Source organism: Tamandua tetradactyla, chromosome 2, assembly GCF_023851605.1.
Source record: "Tamandua tetradactyla isolate mTamTet1 chromosome 2, mTamTet1.pri, whole genome shotgun sequence".
Classification (NCBI taxonomy): domain Eukaryota; kingdom Metazoa; phylum Chordata; class Mammalia; order Pilosa; family Myrmecophagidae; genus Tamandua; species Tamandua tetradactyla.
In genome coordinates, this window is record NC_135328.1 from 100,647,376 (window position 1) to 100,672,612 (window position 25,237).

Consider the following 25,237-nt stretch of genomic DNA (forward strand, 5'->3'; position numbering starts at 1 on the left):
GAAAGGGTGCCATCTGCATTGAACTCTTGCCTGCTCCAATGCCAGACAAATCCCAGGAATGCACTGTAGGAAAAGCAGTAATGAGACTCACACCTCCAGGCTTACAGCGCAGAAATCTTCGGTTTAGGTGATAAGTGCGAGGGTGAGGTGCCAACCCCACCCCCCTCCCTGCCCTAGGAACCAGGTTTGCAGAGCAAACAGGCCCCGAGAAGGTGCTTCCTTCTGGGTCCTAAGCGCCTGGCTGGGGAGGAAGTTTTGCAGCGCTGCTGTCAAAGTCCTGCAGTTAATAGCGTTAGTATGACCCAGATAAATTCACACGTATCTGTTACTCCCTGTGCTTTGACTTCACACCAACTCTCCATGGATGCACCTCAGAGTTGGGGAGAAACTTGGGAAGAAGACAGATTTTTCCCGTGAAGCTCTTTGTTTTAGCCTGCTTCGTAACGAGAAGGACATGAGAAGGGCCATCAGTCATCATGAGGTCACTGAGGTGTGCTGCTGTGGAAATATTTTCTCATTTCAAATTTATTAATTAAAAGCTATGAACAGGGCAGAGCCAACAGAGCAAAGTACTGACCTTTATGAAACACCCTTCCATAGTAGAGTTTTTAAAAAGCGTACCATTAATGACAGTGTGAAATTGACTTCTATTTCCTCCAGGACAACGTATAATCAGACTATTTTTCCTTGATACATTTTAATACTTTAAAACTGGTCTAAATCCAGATTTGAACTAGCATACCTTTTAAAGACGGGGGTCCAGTATGTCGTTATTTATCAGGAATGATGGGTCACAGGAAAGCAGAAAACATGCTTCAGGATGACTTGGGAAGATTGTCTCAAACTGTAACCCTCGTGCCGGGGTGGGGGGTGGGGCGGCGGGCAGAGGGAGGGAGAAACCATGAATTTAAAAAGATTTAAGAGATATCTCAACTAAATGTAATGTAGTAGACCTTGTTTGGATCCTAATTTGAAAAAAAGAAAACTTTTTTTTTTAAATGTAAAATCAGAGAAATAAGAACCCTGACTAGACAGAGATGACTAAGGAATTTTTTTTTAATGAGGTATAAGCATGGTATTGTGGTTAGTTAAAAATAAAATAGCCCTGATCTTTTAGAGATACATGCTGAAGTGTTTACGGATGACATGATATAATTCCTGAGATTAGTTTCAAAATAACTCAAAGGGTCGGGGTGGGGGATTAGTGCACTGGGCAGGTGGGGTGAGGGGGAAGAGATGAAACAAAACTGGCCGTGACGGGACAGTTGTTGAAGATGGGCGACGGGTACAAGGGTCGTGGATTCATTATTATTTTTACTTCTCTATGTTGAAAAATTTCATTATGACATTTTTTTTTTTTTAAAGAAAAAAGACTTCTTCCCAGACCATGAACCTAAAAAAAGAGAAAAACAAGAGAGAATACCTCAGTGAACTCTTACCCCTTTAGTGTCCTTTGATGGGTAAGGGTAAGTATTTCATTTCCACTTGGGTACTGAATTTTGACCTTTATTAAATTTATAATTAAAGAATTTCATTGAGCTCTTCTTAATTCTGTGATTCTTTGATTATAAGATTCTGTGAGATTGTGGCCAATTGATAATCATGAATGCCGCCCCCACATGGGGACTGGTGAGGGGCAGGAAAGGAAGACATTAACTTCCACTGGAAGTTGCCAGTTTGCACTTACACAAAGGCAGGAATCTGATCTGAATATTTGTGATAGGTTGGGGCAGGGAGGGTCAACAGAATGCTATGCATAGGGAGCGCTTGTGGGTAGGTCTGAGGAGTTATGGTTCTATGATAAAGTTCATCCTAAAGAAACTCCCTGTCCTAAGCGCAAAAAACAATTCACCTCAAATGGAACTTCTGAGTTTATCACAACTGTATTCATTAGTTTAATTTGTAAAAACTGCTGGAATACAATATACCAGAAATGGAAAGGCTTTAAAAAGGAGGGATTTATTATGTTGCGAGTTTACAGTTCTAAGGCCATGAAAATGTCCAAACGAAAGCATCCAGGGAAAGATACCTTGAATAAAGGAAGGCGATGGGTCCAGAGCATCTCTGTCAGCTGGGAGGGCAGATGGTGCCATCTGCTAGCTTTCTCTTCTCATTTCATAAGGCTTCCCTGGGGAAGTGTTCATTCTGCATCTCCAGAGGTCTCTGGCTATGTGGGCTCTCCTGGCTCTGTAGCTTTTTCTAAAATAATTCCTTCTTAAAGGGCTCCAGTAAGCAACCCCACCTTGAATGGGTGGAGACACATCTCCATGGAAACCTCCTAATCAAAAGTTACCACCCCATGGATACAATAAAAAAGATCCCACTCAGCAATATTGAATGAAGATGAAAGAACTTTGCTTTTCTGGGGTACACAACAGATTTAAACTGGCACAGTTCTCCATGCTGCATAACAAATTACCCCCAAACTTAGTGGCTGTAAATCATAAACATGTGTTGCTTCCCAGTTTCTGAGGGTCAGGAACCTGGGAATGCTTTGTAGGGGGTTCTAGCTCAGTCTCTCATCATGCTGCAATCAAGAAAGGCTCGGCTTCTAAGTTCATTCACATGGTTATTGGCTGACCTGAGATCTGCTTCCATGCTCACTGATGTGGGGCTCACCATGTTTCTACCTGGAGAATGAAGGCTCTGCCTTCCCCAGAGTAACCAAGCCAAGAGAGAGTGAGAAGGCAACCACATGGAAGCCATGGTCTTTTATGACATACTGTTGGAAGTGACAACGCATCCATCACATCTTTAAAAGCAAGTTACCAAATCCAGTCAACGTGACCAACTCATCCCCATATGCTAGGGACTTTCCCACTCTAAACACGAGAAGTTCCACATCTTGGGGACCTCTCAGTACAGGGCAAACCAGGATGGTTAGTTACCCTAAATCCAGCCCACAAACAGAAGGGAATGATACAAGGCTGTGAATATCAGAAAGATCCTTGGAGAGTCACCTTCAGGGCAGCAACTTTCCTAAGATTTAGTTCTATTGATTACTGAAAAACAAGGCTAATAAGCCATTTTGTGGTTTGTGTATCAGGGTATGTGCCTCTTTTTTTTTTTTAACGATGTGATGAACCATGTTAAAGTGAATTGAATAAATATTTAAACCAATTTCAGAAACAGAATGTTTCTTGAATGGGGAGAATCAATGAGATCTATTATGAACATTTTTTTTTCTGTCTGGTCATCATTTCAAAGCAAATGTCAGTGTTGCTATATCTGATCTGTTTTTTTGTTTTAATTTCTAGAATTCCTAGCCAGACTTATGACCTACTTTTCTTTAAACAAAAGAAGTTAATTGTTTTAATTATGAAAGTACCATACTTATTAGAGACTACTTGGAATCTACAGAAGAGTTAAGTGAAGTATGAAGGACAACATCTGAATATTTTTTGCTTACTTCTAGAGTTTTTTTAACATATTGTTTTGTATTTCACATTACTGTCCCTATACTGTGTCTACATATTCAATCCTTCTTTCTCCATTAATATTACAAATATTTTTCTATCATATATATAAATGTGTTTTTAATGGCTACATAAATTTTCAATGCACAGGATGTGCTGTAATTGTCTTTACATTTCCCTTATGGCTGGCTGTTTTAATTATGTTAAATTTTAGATTGTATTTAAAAATTTTCACTTAGCTTTGCAGTTGACTATTTTGACATTGACTCAGAAGAAGGATTAAATATTTATTTACTCATTCAAGCAACAGATATATATTAAGGACTTACCCTGTGCTGTGCCCTATCCTCAGCAGTGTAGATAGAATTGAACAAGAAGGACTTGCTTATCTTTTGTACCTCGTGGAATTTGGAGGCTACTGGTCAGTAAAATAAGACATCATCTCTTTCCTTTCTTCTATCAGTGTGGACTAAGTGGCTATACCAGAGCCCTCTACCCACGGCTATCTGACCACTGACATTTCATGGGAATTATCCATTTGTGTACAAGTTTCTTCCACTACAATGTGAGCTCCTGGAAAGCAAAGACCATGTTTTCATTCAATGTTAACAACAACAACAACAAAAGTATCAGTGGGTTACAATATGCTAGGCCCTCTGTTATGCTTTAGTTAAGAAAACTGAATCAGTTTTTGTTTTCTTGGAGCTTCCAGTCTGGTGGGGAGATAGGCATTAAATAAGTCCCAGACAGAGTTACAAATTGCAGTAAGAACCATGAAGGAAATAAAGGGTGTTAGGAGAGAGAATAATATGTAAACCTAGACATTTGAATGGAGATGAAGAGCTGGGCAAGGGGTATCTCAGACAGGGGGAAAGCATGCCAAAGGGCTTAGAGTGTTCAAGGAACTGAAAGAAGACAATGTGGTGTAACATCGTTGGAACAAGATAGGAAGTGAAAATTGGAGAGGTTCCTAGGAGCATCATGCAGGACTTTCTAGGACAGATTGTGGATTTTGAACTTTATCCTAAAGGCAAGGATATGCCATGGTAAGGATTTTAGGCAGGGGAGTGACATTGTCTTAGACTAATTTCCTCCAGAAGCTAAGCCTGAGTCAAGGGTTGGAGTGTAAGTAGTCTATTTGGGAGGCGATCAAAGGAAGCATCAATAGAAGAGCAGCGAATTGAGGCAGGGAAGGGAAGACATCCAGTAACAGATGGATTATAAATCATGCTATCACTTGGAAAACTGAGGATTAATTGCTCTGTGAGCCACTGTAGAATATTCCTTCAGGGTTATTCCACTAAAGGGGTGAGAATTGGGGTATTTATATACCAAATTCTGTCAGCCATTGTTTAAGGGCTGCAAGGGTGGGCAAAGAAGCTTCATGGCCAGAGAAAACTCTCTGGCAAAGATAAAATCCTGAAAGTTGGAAGTCAGGCTAATCAACCCTGACATTGGAAGGTTGAGGGCATATGGTGAGAGCCCTGACAACGTCTGCTGCAAATATGATCCAATTTAGGTGTTAAAAGATCACTGTAGTTCTTTCAGTGGTGAATATACTAGAGGTTGACCAGAGTGAAAGCAGGAGACCAATTAAAGGGCTATTTCATTGGTCCAAGTGGATAGAGACCAGGACTCAGTGGTAGCAGATGGAGATGGAGAGAAGAGGTAGACTTTAGAATGATGTTGGAGATGTTATCAGCACTTTGGTGATAATTTGAGCATGGAGAGAAGGAAGAAGGGAATTTCAAGAGTGATTTTTGCCATCAGTATCTGGGTAGATGGTGGTGCTATTTACTGAAATGAGGAAAACTGGGAGAGGATCAGGTTTGGGTCATGTTTTTATAATGACATCAGTGGCACAGTTGTGTGCTTTTCTCCATCAATGCTGGGCTGGCACAAAAGAGGTGGGACTTAGCTTTCATCTACAGGTGAGGATTTGCTAAGTGAATGCTATGGTGGACAGAGGACAAGGGAATGAATTAAGGACTCTGAACTCATAGACGAGTTCAGAAATGAAAGTAGGAAAGGGCAGGTGGGACCAATGGATTAACAGTAGGGCTACTAGAGAAAGTAAGTTGGAAGATCAGGTGTGCGTAGTCTTACAATTTTATTCATCCCACAGCTTCTGACAGCTCCTGGAACATGGTAAAAGCTCAATACATGTTTGCTACTAAGATAACTGTTGACTGAAGGTGGGTCTTAGAGGGATTGGGTTGCATATTTTTCTATTTCTTGGGTACAGCAGTCTTTCTGACTGATCTATTCTATTTTTCTATTCAATTTCTTCTTCTTAGGGGTTAGCCCATAAAACTGTCTTACTTCTAGTCCCAAGCAGGGTGTAAACAAGGTAGTGCTGCTGCCCTGTTCCAAAGTCACCCTGTGCTTATGGGAAGCTGGATGGACTGTGGACTGGTATTGGGATATTTCATCCATCCATCCACTCCTTCCTTCATTCCTTTAATCATCCATCCATCCACCCATCTACCCTTCTAACCAAAAAGACCTCACTGAGTACCCACTAAGTACTTATCCTCATGCTAGGTTTTAGGATAACAAAATCAATGAATGAGTAAATGGCCAAAAAAGTTTTGCTCATTAGGGAGCTATAAATAGCCCCTTGGTTTCTGGACATGAACTTTTTGCCTCTGTGCCCTTCAGACACAGTTATATTGAGACTAAAGGAGGGAAAAGCCTTTATTCTTTCGCCTGCTGTGTTGTTTTAAAATTTTATCAAAATGTACAATGCTCTGAAAAAAACCCAGGCAGAAAGAAATCTTTCTATGTGTCTAAAAATGTACAGCTCCATCTCTCTAAGAGCCATGGTCAGGTCAGCAGTCACTATTCCATAAAGGGCAGGAGGCAGATTTCCCAACCCTTCCCAATGTTTCTAAGGCCACTGCACATTATTTTTTAGAATGGTTTTACTTACTTAAGGGTAATTCTCACCAAGCCTTCCTTGAAGTTGTGCAATCTTCCATGAGACAGATTTGATTTTAGTTAATTGACTCAGCTATTTATTTTGTTTTTCTAAACTGTCCTACACTATCAGGAACTCTGTAAAAAAGAAATCACTCTTCAAAGTAAAGGGAGCCAGGCTTTCATGGGCTTCAGTATCAGCCCTTTTCATTATTACATTCAGCAGGTTGGCAGGGGCAAGTTTTAGGTTTTCGCCAAGTTTCTGACACAAGGAGACACAAAATAGATGCTCAGTAAACTCTTGTTTGATTAATAAATAAACATCTCATAAGGGCTGGTACTGTGCCTTGTGTCCCTAGTACCTAGTGCAGGGCCTCCTATCTTGCAGGGACTCAATAAAGATATTTATTGAATGATTGCATGAGTGACTATTGCTGGGGAACGTTAAGCTCTGTAAATAAATATAGCTTATAGAGTATAGGCTCTAACGTTGACTTATTTGATCATAATATGAAACATGGCCATGATATTAGAACCCTTTTGCTTGTGTCCTGCAGACAGTCGTGTTTAATCAACAAACCAATCTAACCTGTTTTCTCTGTCTTGAGGAAAGTACCACAACCAAGTCATTGTAGTAAAACACCCAGGTTTAATTGGGACTTCTTTCTTTCATGCAAGAGTGTCATGACCCAAAATATAAAGGGACAGCTCTGAGAGGCTGCAAATGAGAGTGAGCACTAGAAAGCTAGATGCAGAGTATGTGGGAAGAGGAAGAAGATGAAGGAAGGAGAAGGGTATCATGCTCTGAGCCATTCCCGAGAATCCCCGCTGTCACCTCGGTTTGGTTTGTGTCCTGGCTCATGTTGAGCAGCACTCAGTCCCCACTCATGCATGGTGTTCCTTGCATGGGTAGGGATCTTCTATTACAATAACACTCCTGGCGTTTCCTCACCCACTTCTTTACTTCTCCCAAGAAAGGATGGGTGACTTATTAGACTGAGAAGTTTGGAAGAAGGAATTGAGTTTGTGTGGCTCCGTTTCATCTTCTCTAGGGACTTACCTGCAGACAGGCAGCCCCATTTGGCTCCACTGTCCGTGCTATATATTGGACAGCCTTTGCCTCTGCTGGGGGTCTGTCATCATCCAGTGCTGCTTGTGCCTGGGTGGATGTCTGCCTAATTACTGAGATTCAGTATTAGAAAGCTCCTTATTGCTGCACATCTGAGATACATCTTCCAACCTAACCTTTGCGAGTAATCAAGATGAGCTTTTCATCTTTCTCTGCCTGACTCGTATGACTTTCTCTTAGTTGGTTCCAAATATAGGTGGAGAAGGGACTCCCTCAAATCCCAAAAGCTAGGTCTAGTGCTTAGGTGGTGGGAGTTGATCTGGCTTAAAAGGCCAGGGATGAGCAGAGTCTTTCCTAGGCTCAGCCCATGCTCAGTTTGATGGACCAGATCTTTTCATGCTCCTATATCCAAGACTGCGATGGCACTCTCCTATAGATGCCACTCCCCTACAGTTCCCACTGCCTCCCCTATACTAGGAGTTATTCTTTGCTGTTGCTATTTTGCCGCAGTTGCTACAGACCTTTACCCTCTCCCTTCTCCCAGCTCCAGCATGCAGCATAACTTCACCTGATAATGCTATGGGGATGGTGCTGAGGACTTCAGGGAGAAGTATTCTGAATAGCAATTCTCTAAGATAAAGCACCCAGTGCCCTCTTCTTCAACCAAGCAGATGCTCTGAGACACAGTTTCATTATGTTGAATTCTTTTCCATGAGGTACCTTGGTTCCTCATGCAAGCAGGACTCTTCATTAACCTAACCCAATGGCTAGGCAGGCCATGTCTAGATCTGCATATATATGTATCTGAGGATTTGACTTTGCAAAAAGATGGCTACAAATGTGTACATAAAGACATGTATGTGCCCAGGGCTGTTACATATAAAAGAGCCAGCAGTCTTAAAATTCCCCAGTAGAGACAAAGAAGGGATTGTCTTCATATTTCTGCTGTCTACAAGGTTAGCTCTTTGAATCAAGTCTTTCCTCCAACTAGAGGTTTAAAGTACATGGTAGGCAAGAAGCTAAGGACCTGGGTCCTCTTTGTGACCACATTACTGGCTGTATGACCCCGAAGCACCACCCTCGTCTTCCTCTGCTGAGTTTCACTATTTATGTAAAGGTAGAGTCTGCACTGTGTCAGCTCCTCCAGCTCTGATACAGTGCTCTCTGATCAAATAGCAATGCTTTGCAGGTAGCCAGAGGAAGAAATGGATGGACAGAGAAGGTGGTGGGGTTTGAAGAGACATGAAATACAGTAGCCCTCATTCACTGGAGAACTACATATTGTGCAACTGGCAAAGGACAGGGGTCCAGACATTCCAATCAAATACAAGGTCTATCTCATCAATTCTTGCAAGAATGATATAGATGACAACAGTTTTGAGCCCTTTAAAAGAGGCACTTAAAGGCATGACAATACTAAGCAGGCTTACTTAGAAAATGTATCTATTAAGCAGATGCTATGTTCTTGGCATTCTGTTGGGTGCTGTGAGAGACATGCTGGTAGACAAGGCATGGATCCTTCCCAGTTATTTGTAATCTCTGGCTAGGAAGGCCAACTGCAGGCATGGAAAAGAGCTACTTCTTAAGTGTGGGATAGGTAAAGTGCTATGGAATTTTGATGAGCTAAAATTGAAATCCAAAACTTTCTATTTAACTCCTCAACCATTCACCAGACAAATTCCTTCAGGAGAGGGCCCCTATCTGATTTGTGTTTGGTATTCTCACTTGGCCTATCCCACAGAAGGCATGATAAATATTTGTTGAATGTATGGGCACCCATTATTTAAAAAGCACTATGCTTAAATTGTGGTTAGGCAGGAACAAATTTAGAGAAGTTTTTGAGTTCACCACAACTCTGTGCTTGAAAGATATTACTTGAGATGCTTTCTCTGGGTTTCTCAAGTAATTACCTTGGTCCTTTGTCTTCTCTTTTTTTCCAGTTTCTAGTCACATGAGCTCTTTCTCTTCCCCTCAAAATAGTCTAATGGGACAGAGATCTTTTTACTAAAAATCTAGCACTTTGCAAAGCTTGAATTGTAAGAGTTTTTTCAATTTTTATGGAAAGCCTGTAAGGGTGTGGTTGCCACCAGTCAAAGATCTTATGCTGGAAAGAACATTCTGAGAGTGAGAAGTACCATTTGAATAGCTGGCTTCTCTGCCCAGCTGTGGCCACATGTGGATGGTCCCAAAGGAGAAGGCAAACTGGCTCTAGGTCCCTCGTACACATATTAGGTAGACTCTGAGAAATGGCTGTTGCTAGTAGAATGACTAATAATGCCTCATTTAACATTCATGGCAAATTTCCAAGATAGTGAGTACTGTGACCTGTAATTTATAAAAGAAGGGACATGCAATTTGACTAAGTTTATAGACTTAATAAATGACAGAGGATCCCAACAAGACTTGACAGTTCTTTCTACTACCCCATTTGTTGAATGAATGATTTAGTGAATGAACGATTGGTGATATCACAATGGTGGGCACCAGCTGAACTTTCACCAGGAGTGAGCTAATCGTTGATGTCCTGAAATTTTAGTGCTTTCCCTCAACTATTGGCATGATTCAGTATCTAAATTTCCATATATATTTTTTGCATGTGCAGGCACCGGGAATTGAACCCAGATCTCTGGCCCAGCAAGTGAGAATTCTGCCTGCTGAGCCACTGTCACACGGCCTTCATTATCTAAATTTAAGTTAAGTCATTTGATGGGTAATTAAGCATTTTAGTGAAAGAGGGAGGAATCATCCATCAATCAATAAATGTTTCGGTCTTTATGTACTGATGCCCAGGTGTCCAACAAAGTGACTTTATGGAAAACTGGAATCCAGATACTCTCAAAAATTCACGTTAGCCACTTGTTTCTTTCCTAAGCTAGTGCTGCTAATGTGTAATAAGATTGAGCTGACCTCATTCACATGGTGTAAAAGGCCCAGAGATGAGCCTTCACATAGCCTTGGAAAAAAAATAAAGAAGGAACTGAGTGATTCACATCTTAGAAACCAGTGTTTGAATAATGAGGAGTAACTTGTGATTATTATTCAGAATTCCCTCATTCTTCCTCATCTTTTTGTGTCTATTTTACAGTGTAGGGTGTATTTTGTTGTTCCTAATAAACAGCTAAAATATGTGTGACCCTTAATTCAGGAGGGCACTTCACAACAACTCTGTGAAGGAAGTAATATTACGGTCATTTAGATTTTAGGCGAGAGAACAGAACCTCTGAGAGTCTGGGCCTCCAGCCCACCCCACTGACTCCAAATTCAGGACTCTTCATGTGCCTCTAGGGGTTAAGATATTAACACAGATCTTCTCCTGCCTTTCCTCTCCACTGCCACTTGGAGACTGTCACCTGCTCAGGAGAAGAATTGTTATGGTGAGCTCCAAAAACCTTGGACTTTCCAAACTATTCCACAGCTGCGCAGAGGTCAGCTCATGAGGGTTTGTCCTAAAATGCATACCCAGTGATTTCTGGTCTCGATACTGATTTTTTGGTATTTCCTGCTGGAGTTCTAGTTGGGTGGAGTTCCCTTTGGAAGTGTCAGAGTTTTCCTGTTTGTGCAGTTGATTTTCAAAACCTTAAATAAACTCTGCTGTTATGTGTGCTGAATAATAACAATTCAACAACTATTTACTAGGCACCTACTAAGTTAAGCTTAGCAGCTGGGATACAGCAGTGACCTCAGCAGACCCTGCTTTCAAAGAGTTTTCAGTCTGGTCCAGAAACATAGTAGTAAAAGTGCGTTGGAGGACAAAGTCCAGGGTGCCAGGGAGGGACAAACAGCAGGGAGTGGCAGGGCTTGGGGCTGTGCCAGAAGAGGCTTTCCAGAGCCAGCTAAGCTGCGTCCTAAATATGAGAAACTAATGTGTTGTAGAATCCGTTCTCAGTGATCTGCAAGTGGATTATTCAGTTAATGTGCAAGGAAACTTTTTTCAAGGGATTTGGCATTTAATACCCACTTACCGAAGTTCTCGTTGTCTGAGATCTCAATTCCCTCTACCCTGCGTAGTAATAGTCTCGTGAAGGCGAATGCACCGAACTACATAGGAAGGTTTGAGACTGGGCTAAAGAGTACATTTCCTGTTTGGAATGAGGAGAGGGAAGAAGTGAGGTCAGGCAGGGAAAACGAAGCACTTCCTAGCTCCTGACAAACCCGGTTTCATCAGAAACTTCAAAGTGTATTTCAGGATGTCAGACAAGCACTTCTCTATTCAAATATTGTATAAATTACAAAACACATTCAGAGCCACAAGTAAAGGACTACGGCAGGTTCTGCTCTTTTTATATTCTCCATGCCATTGGTTCCCCTTCATAAGACCAAGTAATAAAGGTCAACTTCTTCCCAAAAACAAAAGTTGGGGGTGGGGGTGGGGAACAATGCAAAGATTTCTGTGTGTCTGGCCATACAGAATTTTCTGCAATTAGACTTAAATTTTCTTTTGGTGTCTTGATCAAGCAATAAAATGCCTATTGATTTTATTTTAAAAATCAGCTTTATTGAAGTGAGAGTGACATAAAATAAAATGCACCCACTTTGAGTGTACAGTTCTTAGAGGTTTGACAAATGTATACACTGGCGTAACCACCACCACAATGAAGATTTGGAAAATTTCCAACTCCAAGGAAGTTCCCTCGCACCTGTTGGCAGTTTCCCCCACCCCTGGCAACCACCAGTCTGCTTTCTGTCACTATAGATTAATTTTGCTGGTTTTGGAATTTCAAATAAAGCGAATTATACCCTATGTATTCTTTGGTGTCTGGCTTTTCTGCTCAGGGTGCCTCTGAGATTCATCTTTGTCATTGCATATATCCGTAGTTCATCCCTTTTTATTTAAAATGCTGATTGTTAGAGAATGCAAACAATTGCTCAATGTACCGCTCGGAAAGATGAACAGGTTGAGGAAGTCCCTTTGGTCTAAAAATTCTATCGACTTGCCCAGGAAATGAAGGCCTGAGAATTCCATTAGGTTTGTACAGATCACATTTAAGAAGCAGCCAGGCACATGAATTTCTGAGCTCCAGGAGCCAAGGTAGATGGGGAGAGGAGTAGCCTTGGTGAATGATAGAAAGCATTACCGAGGATGACAGGGCTATTTGTTCAGTTCTGTTATAAGCTCAGCAAAATGTGACAATTCTGGGAAATACAAATATATATTGCTATATTTATATGTGTGTTTATCTCAGGAGACCTGGTTGTAGTGGGGAGGAGTGGTGGGTGGAAGAGTGGTTTCCTGAAGGATTTGGGTAGGCGGAGATAATAGGGCAAAGCAGAGCCAGGCCACTCGTCCCCATAACAATTGCAATAAAAATTACAATATGAGCTGATAATTATTGAGCACTTTCTATGTGTCAGACACTGTTCTATCTTCCTTACATGCTTTGTTTCCTCTTGCCTGCATCATTATCACCAAGAGGCAAACACCTTCAGTTCTCTGTGCACAGCCTCGGATGTCTTTGCCATATCCGCATGCACCATGCTTCCCAAGGGCTGCGCTCCATCCGGCCCCTGTGGCCTCTGTCTGTGGGGGGACAGATCTCGGGCTGCTAGAACTATTTCGCTTCCCAGCCCAGTGAGCATAAGTGCCTGGGACTTGACTTGTGACTACCAAGCGCAGGAATAAACATTCCCAGCAACCTGTGTGACTTTATCCCGTCTCTTCCAGTTTCCCTTGGGACCCTGCCTTTTAAATCACAGTCGCATGAGGTCTCATCTCAGGGTGTGCTTCTGGAGAACTCAACCTCAGAAAAGGTACTCCTAACATAGTTATTTTGCAAGTGAGCTCTTGAGGCTCTTTCTCTCATTCTTCCACACCGATGTATCTAGCTAGCTCTGCACATTCTTTGGATGAAAACTCAAACTTCACTTTTTCGGGCAAAATCTCTTGACCCCCCAGTCTGAGTCAAGACCTCCTGCTTTATGCTCTCTGACCTATCCTTTGTAGCACATATCTTGCTTCTACGTTTTTATTTATCTATGTGAGTATCTCATTGATGGCTATCTTCCCTACTAGACTGCTGGCTCCCTGGGGAGCTCTTTTGCTCTTGGCTGTATATCCAGCACCCCATGTCCATGACTAGAACATCGTCATGGTCCAATAAACGTTTATTGAATGAATGAATGATCTGAAGTTTCTTCATTTTCTCCTGGGAGCTTGCTGCCTTCCAGACATTTCTCAGTCTCTGTATGGGCTGGACATGCATAATTATAACCCTCCTACCCTCTCCAAGAGTGCCCAAGGCCTGCCACCCACTTCTGTTCTTCCAGGTGTTCAAGGCAGACGCTATTGAGGACAAGGTGGCAACGCTTTGTTCCAGGGGACCAAAAGTTAGAATCAGCTGTAGTGTCAAATCTAGAAGTGGGTGTTAAAGACTGGGTAGAATTTGAATGATTAGGAGGAGAAAAAAATTCATTTTAATGAAATATAATGCCAATTTAATACATATTTTTGGATTCCTCTATGTTTCAAGAGAAGTACTTAGTACCAAGTTCTTGTTAGGAAGCTGATAAGTATCTATAACTTTATATTCCAGCCATGGTGATTCCCCAGATATATAAAATTTACAAACTTCTTTGGAAGTAATTTGTGGAGAAAGGTGCCATAGAAATGTATGAGATAATTGAAATAGATGCTGATTTGGAGATTTCCCAAGTGGATACTTAAAATATACAAAGACACACATATACACTCATGCCCCACACTCGGGATACTTTTCCTCTGGGAAAGTTCTGATCAGCGGAGATAAATTTCCCCACCTGACAGTTGTAAATCAAGAAGTGTGCTTTAATAGTCATCCACATTCTACGTCTGTTTGCTGCTGTCTCAAGCAATCCTGCACCTGCTGGGACACAGCACCCAAAGGATCTTGGCATATTCTCTCCACTGCACATAGAGAAGCGGTGCTTAGCAGCAAGGTAAATATTGGCATGGTAAACTTGAGAGGTGAACATAAATAAGTCAGAACATCTTTAGAAAAGTTCATCTCTGGACCCCCCCCCCCCCCCCCCCCATTTTTCTTACCAATAGGCTAGCATGAAATCACGAATTTCCCAACTTTTTGCCAAATCAAAAGAAAAGATTTCTGTAACAATATGGAAACTGTAAAGTATTGGAGAAATCAGTATTTGCACATAGTAGATGCTCAGTAAATGCTGAATCATTTTGCAGGTGAACACACGCCCTTATTTCTACAATTATTTCCTAAATATTGCATTGGATTACTGAACCTGCTCCTCTCGCTTTCTCCCTTATAAGCCACTTCATCAATGTTTACTTAAAGTAGGTTGAGCAACCTGGACTGTTCTGTACCCAGGGCCTTCGCATACGCTGTTCTTGGTGCCTCGACTGGAATGCTTTCAATTAATCTAGGTGAGCTGGGACAATTTCTGATCTTTCAACACCCAATACAAGGATCACTTCTCTCCTCTTTTGTGAAAATTTTTTAAAACTACCTCTCCCACTCCCAGAATTGGCCACTTTATCTTATACAAATTTGATTTCACATATCTTTTTAACACAAACATGACTGGGTTCTCTTGGGAAGTCCCTGATTATAACCTGTATCCCCTTTGAGGCCACAAGCAATACTTCCTTGCAACCCATGCCCTTCCGTAACCTCTCACACCACCTCCAAAACATTTGAAGTAACATAGATTTTCACTGAAATGCTCACATGGGAAAAAAAGGGGTGGGTTTATATTGAATACCACGTGGCCAAACTTCATAAAAATCCCCATTAAAAATCTCTGTTCATTCTGAAAGACTTTTCTCCCATTGCTGATTACATTCCCTGCCCTATCTCTTCTGAGCTTCCCCTCTCTACACTTCTCCACCTCTTTCCACCCCTGGATTCCTTACCACCACTTGAATCCCATTTAGCAATTTAGCCTTCTAAATGCATGAATTTGCATCCTTGTGATTTCAGTCCTATTCATCAAAGCAGTAGTCTCTGAGATCAATCCCTCTCAAATAGCATGGTTTAACAAATAACTCACATATTTATTTTCCTTTCCCTAGAGACTGGAGCAACTGTCAGGGCAGGAAATCAAGCTGCAGGCACCTTTGCATAACCCTGTGCAAAATATTGTAAATATTTGTGAAATGAGGGAACAAATAACTGAAGGAACCTGGCCATAGATTAAAATCTCTAAGGTCCCACTCTAATTGTGTTTTTACTTGTTTACAGATCTTCCCTACCTTCTTAACTAATGCCTTGGCCACTGCCACTTGCTCCCTAACTCTAGCCCTCCGCTCAGCCAGGATGGCTCCTCTCCCCCTCAAATTCCTGCCTTCAGGTCTTCATTCATTTTGCCTGTCTGGACCTGAGATACTCTTCCATGTCATTCATAGGCAAGATGACTGGTTGTGGGTTTCCAACATCCCACTGAAGGTCAAGGAGGATGGGGGCCCCTCCGGGTCCTCCCCACTCTTGAAAGCTCCATGTAAATCTTCACTTCCTCGGGATCCTTTCCTGAGTTCTCCAGAGCAACATGGTTCTCCCTCTCTTGGGTCCTTAGGGCAACAAACGGATGACACGTCATCATTCCAGCCTTCCATTGCTGTGGAGTCCAGGGTCTGAGACTGAGGTCACTTCTCTTCCCAGACTGTAGTCATCATTAGGGATATTCACCAATTATGTCTCGGTTTTTGTATTTTCAGACTTATCGTAAGTTTGTGCTTTTCCAACCCGTTGATGTTAGTGTGGCAGTTTGATTTGATTTGGCCAATGAAACGTGAGCAGAGCTGATATGAGTCCCTTTAGGGAAGAAACTTTCCGAAGAAGAAGCATTAACGGCCAGTAAATTCTTGATCGATCACACTCTCTTTTCCCCTGCCATGGTGGCTGGCAATGTTTGAGATATCTGATGTGTAGTCCATCAGCCTGGGTCCTCAAATGAGGGCCCGGCCAATATACCATGGGCACGTGGTGTGAACAAGAAAGAAACTTTTGTTGGTTGTTGCTGCAGCATAGTCTAGCCTGACAGACTATAAGTTCCTGGAGAGCAGCACTCCTGCTTTACTCCTCTCTCTATTCCGCTGAGAACCTAGCACAGTTCCTAGTGGGTATTCAGTAATGATTACTGATTGACTATATATAGTTATAATGCAAAGTATATGAAACTGGAGATTAGGATTTGGTGTCAGGACTTCAGATTGAAACTTTGGGCTCTGGAAAACCAAATAAACAAACAAAATGATACCAATCATACTCTAAGAAAATCCCTGCAACAGAGGGGACAGAGTAGCATAGTGGAAGGAACCTAGGTTTTTAAGTTGGATAGACCTGGCTTCAAGCCCCAGCTCTGACGCGTACTTGGCTACAAGCTTGGGCAAGTTATTTTAGCTCTTTGAGTCTTGATTTCCTTATCTACAATGAGGATAATATCACCACCTCCTCAGAGGCTTACCGTGGCGATTGAACAGGAGATTGGATGTAAAGCACCTGGCACATAATTTAGAGTCAACAAACGTCACTCCCTCAGGCCTCTCCTCTTACCAAGTAGATGTGGTCTGGTGTGAACTCTTGCTTCATTCTCTGGAAATGGCTTACCTTCGTTTATTCCCTCTGAGATCTCAGCTACTTGCCTGCTCCCTGGATTTATTTAGCTTGGTCCACCTCAAATGCTTAGGACTTTGTCTTTAGTGCCCCATGCATACTCTGGCCTTTTGAGAAAGTCCATTTGCAACTGGTGGAACTTGGCAGTAGCCCTGGCACAGGACACCAATAGGGGGACACTGTTTTTTAGATCAGCTATCTCCTGCCAAAAGTTTAACCAGGGCCCTCAAAGGATTAGGGAAGTGTGGTGGAGCTGGTCTCTATAGGGAAGAATTCAAGTTGTCATAGTAACCAGCTCCCAGGACGCCGCACCTTGGCCTGTGCAGGTGATTCCTTTACTGAGCCCTAGGGTGGTGTCAGTACTGGAAGCAGGGAAGTCTGCGAGATCATCCTCAGAGACTGCTTTGGGCACAGCCTGGGCCTGGAGGGGTGGCGTGAGGGCTTGTGTTGTACTGACGCCTGGACCCAGAGAGCCTTATGTATTGTCCCTGAACGAGACCTTGAGGCCAGTTCCCGCCCACCCCTTTGCACAGCAGCAGCAGCTGTGATGTGGCATGTCCATCCACCCAAAGGTGCTTGTGTAACTTGTTTTCAAAAGTCTTGGCAGGCGCTCCGGGCGGACCTGAGGTGAGAGAGGGCGTTTGCATTCTGGAAGAGCAGTGCTGAGAAGCGTCCTGCGTCAGGGCTGTCCCCACCAATCCCCAGTCTTCACGATCCTGGCTGCTTCCTTCTGTCTGGGATGACTTGTCACAGCCCTGGAGATCATTTTAGACTGGAAGAGACAAGCCTGAGCCTGAAGGAAGGGAAGCTGTGGGAAGCATTTGTAACGGCCAGGGCTCTGCCACTGTCCTGGGTAAACTGCCCTCACCAGAGAGGTGGGGAAGCTTCTTTAGGACAAGTTTTACTGCCCCATTGCCCAGCTCCCAACCTGGCACAGAGCTCCATGCTGGGCACAGATGCTCAATCGACAGTCACTAACTAAAGAAACTGGGGAAATATGTGAGCAAGAAAACATTTCAGAGGACAGACTGATGGAACCTCTTAACAGATACCCCAGTTAACTTCCTCTGGTCAGTATTCATATTAATAACAGTTACTATTTATTATATAATCTATGCTAAGGAAAGGCAAATATGATTTCCTTACATTCACAGTAGTCAATAGTTCTACAAAATAGGGATTCCCCTCCCCAGTTAATGGTTGAGGGCACGGAGACCCCTGGACTTCGTGGCTGAGTCCTCTGCTCAAGGTCGCCCAGGCAGGAAACCAGGATTCAGAAGCCACCGCTTTCCCTCTTGGTCTCTGTCTCTCTCTGCGGCACCCCCCGCCCCCACCCCTTTCCCAAAGCAGCCCAGAAAAGGGTAACCTTTAAGGGAGGGTGAGGCAGCAATTTCTCTTCTCTGCTGCGGGCAGCTGCACATTCCTTTTGCCATTTCTTCATCTTGTAAACAGGCTTGGAGTCAATGTGGAAAGAACGCCTAGGAAACAGCCCCGTCCCAGATGTCTGCTTTGTCATGCTTAGAAACACCCACCCATGGTGCAGGGCCTTAGCTCCCTCAGTCCTGCAACCTCTCGAGAGAATGCCCTCCCTCCACACATCTAACCACACGCTGTTTTCCTCTTTTCTTCCTTTTTCTGCCTGACTTCAGGGCCAGGTTTTCCCTTTCCTGCAGAAACCTTGCAACAAGCGTTCTCCTACAGACAAACCCTGGCACAAAACAAGCACACAATAACTATTTCTCGAATTGCCCACTACATTCTAGATGAAAGCAGAGAAAAGGCCCTGGATTCAGAAGAAGATAGCAAAGCTTAGGGGTGGGGGAGGAGGTAGGCGGCAGTGAACTTGACTGTCCCATCTTTCCTGCCTACCCAGCCGTGTACTTAGTGTTAAGGCTGTCAATTGATTACAGCAACATCCAAACAAATTGAAAAGTTCCAAGCCACGCTGTAGCAGCAGTGCACAGGCAGGGGGCTGTTTCCTTGGAAATGTTTCAGCTGTAATTACTCTCCAAAGAGACATATTCAACCTCCTCGACTCTCTGGGGAGAAGTCAGAATGATGAAACTACAAGAGACGGAAAGCCATTTCTGTGGCCTCACTCGTGTGTGTGTGTGTGTGTGTGTGTGTGTGTGTGTGTGTGTGTGTGTGTGTCCACCCTGGGCAGGCACTGGCTGTAAGGGCCCAGCAGCCCCTGTATTGAAACCCTGGGTTGTGGACCCGCCGCGGCAGCAGCTGAGCTCCTGCTGTTGATCTGGTTTTACGGAGAGCAGCCCCGCCTGTTGAGCGGAGTACAGAATGTTCTCTTCCGTGAACTGAGCTTGAACTCTTCCGATCCACTTTGTCTGAGGAACCACACAGACACAGAAGGAAAAGACAGAGGAGATAACCCCCGTATCGTTGAAAAATCATTGTGTTCTCTCTGATTTTGGCCCAGATCACTTGCTTTTTTGCTGCTCAAAATTAAAACTCCCAAGCATTACAGTTTCTTGGAAGGACAAAATGCTTTTTTCTAAGTCAGGACTCGGCATCCATTTTGGAAATTAACAAGTCTGTCACTGTCTCTCTTCGATTTCTTTTTTTTTTTTTTTTCCTCTTAGGCATTCAAAGAACAACAATAACAACAAAAGCTATCTTTCTATATGGGGAAGGAGAGGCACCCAGTGCCTGTGGCCTCTTGGCTGTCCGAGCTGTCACGGCATTACCAATCAGGTCCCAGAACTTGTTGGTGATCTGGGAATTCTTATAGTGAGGGCTTTGGACCACTGACCTTCATATAAATGACTGAGAGAAGCTGACAGAGGATTGGTGAGGTAGTTTGGAATTTCTTAAAATGCCTTCTCCTGGTCTTAACACCAAATCTCCAGTTTGGAGACATACTGACAAATGTTTTAGGGGCTGCTTGGAGGATCTGGGAGTGAGGCCTCTATAGGACAGTAGAGTGGTACAATAGAGTGGTCGCCCAACATTTTTTTCTTTTTAAAGTTAAACTGTATGCCGGTTTGAATCTGTTATGTGTCCCAGAAAAGCCATATCCTTTAATCCTCATTCAGTATTGCTGGGTGGGAGATTTTTGATTGTTTCCATGGAGACGTGACTCACCCAAATGTGGGTGATAACTTTTGATTAGATGGTTTCCATGGAGATGCGTCCCCACCCATTCAAGGTGGGGTTGTGTACTGGAGCTCTTTCAGCATTTTGTCTATTTTGGAAAAAGCTTTAGAGCCAAGAGAACCACCAGAACTGACAGAGTCAATAGAATGGAACGTGCCTGGGGAAGCTGTTGAAGATTCCTGGAGAGAAGCCAGCAGACGTTGCCATGCGCCCTTCCAGCTGAGACAGAAACCCCGAATTTCATCGGCCTTTCTTGAGTGAAGGTAACCTCTTATTGGTGCCTTAATTTGGACATTTTCACAGCCTTAGGACTGTAAACTTGCAACCTAATTAATTCCCCTTTTTAAAAGCCATTCCATCTCTGGTATATTGCATTACAGCTGCTTTCAAACTAAAACAGAGTACCTTCCATTTTACATAAAATTTACCAAAAAGTCCACTGGTGAAGCATGAAGAGCACTGGATTTGCAGTGAGAATTGGGATTTGAGTGTCCTTCTACTGCTGGGTGTGTATATGAGAGTCATGTTTTTAAAACCCAATTGGTGAAAGGGGTGTAAGGCTTACCTTATGTATTTGCAGAGTTGAAGGGATCAATGAGATAATGTGAACATTGTTCATTAGAGTCAACTGCAATACCATTTATCAATGAAAAATTCTTTTCTTGGATTTGCAGCTCCATCACCTCCCTAATGGTTAGATGGGAGCTCCTGCCTTGTGGACCTTGCTCACTGCTGGCAACTGGGAGATACAAGAGCATCTGTACTTCTGAAATAGTTTCAGTTCCAAGAGATTTCCTGTGACATGCTGTTTTATTTGTTTGTTTTTTAAACTCAACATGCCATCAGAATGGTCATTGTTTTATTAGTTCATTCATTTTGAAAACTACCATTGAAGACTTACCTATGATTAAGTTTTTGGACTGGGATCTGGAGTTGGGAGATGAGTAAAGCATGTTTCACTACCTTCCAAGAGTTTACTGTCCAATAAGCAGAAATTACATATATATATATGTATATAAATATTAACTGGTGTGATGATTAAGTTCATGTGTCAGCTTAGCCGGGTTATGGTGTCCAGTTGATTGGTCAAGTGAGCACTGGCTTGACTGTTACTGTGAGATAATTCATAGACTTAAATCATCAGTAAGTTGATTGCATCTATGGCTGATTACATTTACAATCAACTGAGGAGATTGCCTTCCACACTGAGAGAAGGCTCATTCAAATCAGTTGAATACTTTAAAAGGGGAATTAATTGATAATTTCAGCAGTTAGAAGAAAGAACTTCCATCTCTACTTCAGCCAGCCAGCTTCTCCTGGGGAATTCATAAAAAACCTTCATTGGAGTTCTCAGCTTGCAGCCTGCCCTGCAGAATTTGGATATGATGATTCTCATAGTTGTATGAGACAATTCTGATAGAAATCTCATAAGAAATACCTAAAAAAATATGTATGCCTCCTGTCAGTCCTGCTTCCCTAGAGAATCCTGACTAATACAGCCAAGGTTATTCAGAAAACAGAACCAATAGGATATATATTTATGAGGATGTATATGTTGACTCATACAACATATGAGTTGTATGAGTGGGGACTGGCAAGTTCAAATTCCATAGAGCTGTCTGCAAGCTGGAAACTTCAATAAAGAGGATTCTGAAGTTTGGCAGTTTGTATTCCCTAGGGGAGGCTAGCTAATTAAAGGTGTTCTAGTTTGCTAGTTGCTGGAATGCAATATACCAGAAACAGAATGGCTTTTAAAAACAGGAATTTAATCAGTTGCTAGTTTACAGTTCCAAGGCCAAGAAAATCCCAATTAAAACAAGTCTATAGAACTGTCCAATCTAAGGCATCCAGGGAAAAATACCTTGGTTCAAGAAGTCCAATGAAGTTCAGGGTTTCTCTCAAGTGAGAAGGCACATGGCGAACAGTCAGGGCTTCTCTCTCAGCTGGAAGGGCAAATGGTGAACATGGCATCATTTGCTATCTTTCTCTCCCGGCTTCTGGTTTCATGAAGCTCCCTGGGAGGTGTTTTCCTTCTCCATCTCCAAAGTGCTGGCTAGTGGACTCTCTGCTTCGTGGTGCTGCGGCATTCTCTGCTCTCTCTGAATCTCTCCCATTCTCCAAAATGCTTCCTCTTTTATAGGACTTCAGAAACTAATCAAGACCCACCCAAATGGGTGGAGACACACCTCTACCTAATCCAGTTTAACAACTACTCTTGATCAAATCACATCTCCAGGGAGATGATCTAATTACAGTTTCAAATATACAGCATTGAATAGGGATTAGAAGAAATGGCTGTCTTTACAAAACACGATTAGAATTAAAACGTGGCATTTCTAGGGTACATACATCATTTCAAACCAGCCAAAAGGGAAGGAAGAAATTCTTCTTTCTGATCCTGGAATCCTCAACTTTGGCTTTTAAGGCCTCCAACTGATTGTATGAGATGACTCTTTAAATTGCTGAGGGCCATCTCTTTTGTTGATTGTAGATACAATCTGTCTTAGATTCAATCAATTGATTTAGATGCAATCTGTGAAATACCCTCACAGTAACAATCAGGTCAGTGCTTTCTTGATTAAATAACTAGACACCATAACCTAGCCAAGCTGACACATGAAATTAACCATAATAATCTACCTCTTGTCAATCTGACACCCATGTATATCCTTTACTTCTTACCCAAATAAAGATAACAACATAGTCATGCTTTTGTGTAACATGGTGCAAACTATTCCATGTACAACTGAAAATGCACTAACTCTTTCCCAAGAAGAGGTTGCAAGTTCTTGGGTGATATACACTCTTATTGTTGATATTGTATAACTTAAATACTATGATGTAAAGTTAATATAACCTATATTGTATAATAAGGTGATAAGAGAGGGAAGAAAACAAAGATATCCACCCCCCCAAACATATTTCATGACAAAATAAGAAGGAAATACTCTTAACAATTACAGTCGTCATTTCTGCCACTGGTTATGTGTTCATAGCTGATATTAAAACTACCTTCTTCCGCTACCCATTCCATATTCCCTTTACCCTCAGCCAGCACCTCAGCTGGTCATGTTTCTTTGTCTGGTGGGACAACTTAAACTCTCATTCCTGAAGGGTCTGGACTATTGGTAGTCCTACCAGGATTGTTCATGTGGTTTTCCACTGACTTTAATCACAGGGCATGGCAGTATTAAGAGACACCTTAAGGAATCCCCTGAATTTCAAGCATACTTCCCGGAAGTAAGTATGCCTACTTCCTCTTCTTTACTTCCAACATGAGGGAGCAATAAAGAATTTACCCTTGGTAACCAGGGCCAATTGCCCCAGCTTGTATGGTAACTCTGTTCTTTATCTGTTAATTCAGAGTATGAGGACCCCAAAGTGGCTGGATAACGGACTTAACTTCCAGTTCAATGAAATCATTATTGTGCCTCATGGTGGAAGCATTCCTCTTTGGAATTAAGAACTCTAAGTCAAAAGAGTATGAAGCAACAAGGATACATTTATGTATATGTGTATGTATACAAACACACCTATATACACACAAATGCATATGTATATGTACACACATCTACAAACACACACACACATATATTTGCATACATATTCATAATACAAAAGAGGTTGATACATGCTCAGTGGCAGTACAAATAAGTAGTAAGCTGTAAAGGCAGAGTTCTATAGGAAAAAAGATGAGGATTCTAACAGACGTTGAGGCAAGAGTATTCTAGATAGTAAAAGGAAGGAAACATGAAAATCAGATGATGATCTTTTGATTCATGGAATTTTATGGTATGTTTGGGTAATGGTGAATAGATTCTTGCAGCTGAGCAGTTGATGCTAGAGTATGTAGGAAGAAGCAAAAAAATAGACTGAGCTTATATCAGGAGGGCCTACTTCTCTCTCTTGCACTTATGTAGATATTGCTAATCTTTCTTACTGAGTTTGGGTGAAGACTCTGAATCCTTCTCAACACAACTGCCCAAGAAGCCAACACTAATTGGTTGGGGTTGGCACTTGAGTTAAAACCATTTGTTATTCAAGGTTGGGCCTTGAATACCACACTTCTATATTTTAATTTTATTTGGTTGTTGTTGGGGAGTTATTGCATACTTTTAAGAATCAGAATGATAAGAGTGAATGGCATGGTTCAACTTATGTTTTTGTAAGGTAGTTGATGGCCATGTGAAAGATCCATGGGAAAGGTGAGAGACTAGAAATAGAGAGGCCAGTAAGAAGACCATGCAAATCCTCTAGGGTAGTGTGAGTGGGAAGGAAGAGCAGGTTGAACAGATGAGACATTGGGAGGTAAGAAATGAATGGTCTTGGTGATGATAGAGGGAGGAAGAAGGCTTAACTATAACTGAGTTTTCTCATCTGGGTGACTAAGAGGAGAGAGGAGCCAAGAGAAGGAACACAAAAGGGAAGCTTTTTGAATTTCTTCTTATCATGGGAAGAAGGTCTGTTGAGCTTCCGACATGTTGAATATGAGGTGTCTATTAGTTATTCATGGAAAGAAAGCCAGCCATCAATTAGACATGCACGTATGGAGTTAAAAGTTAAATTCAGCCATGGAAGAGCCAGTGAAAGCCTCAGTAGAAACAATTACTTCCGAAGAAGGAGATTCAGGTCACTTATGGTCCTGTGGAAAAAGAGAGTCCAGGTTAGACCCTTGAAAGATGGCTATGTGTAATGGACACCAGAGGAAGAGGTCAGAGCACTAGCATAAATTTCTAAAAATATGGGTTGCCATTAGTTAAATCTAGTCCCCAATTCCTGCATCTGACTCTTTAATCAGAATAATGACTCAATGTAACCTATTTGGTTTCTGGTTGAGAATTTTTTTTTAAAAAGGGAATCTCCTATATATCTTCTTTAACAGTTGACCATGACCCATAGTGAGAAATATATTTTATATTGTGATCCAGTACGCACATGCACATCTAGTTACATAACTAAAGTACAGGACTTCGAGAAACAGCATCTACGTGTATCTCCTATAATTAATACCGATATTTTTCTATTCAATTTGATTTCCTGACAAAAAAATGCTAATTGGGTCCCACTAAATTGATATCAAAACCATTAATGGGTGGCAACCTGTGGTTTGAAAGACACCGTGTTAGGGACTGTGGTTTCTGAAAAATCCACTCTCCCTCTAGTGGTCA

The 25,237-nt window shown here is 42.1% G+C and overlaps 1 long non-coding RNA gene across 3 annotated transcripts in view; it reads left to right on the plus strand.

Annotated features, from left to right (window-relative positions):
* Window positions 1–21,041, plus strand: part of LOC143673628 (uncharacterized) — an 80,143-nt gene extending 59,102 nt beyond the window's left edge. The window contains exons 4-6 of one of the 3 annotated variants that reach the window (XR_013170487.1): window positions 20,173–20,332; window positions 20,450–20,575; window positions 20,744–21,041. This is a non-coding gene — a long non-coding RNA (uncharacterized LOC143673628). The remainder of the gene's footprint in view (window positions 1–20,172; window positions 20,333–20,449; window positions 20,576–20,743) is intronic. The other 2 variants (XR_013170488.1, XR_013170489.1) reach the window with 2 other exon arrangements.
* Window positions 21,042–25,237: the final 4,196 nt, after the last annotated feature.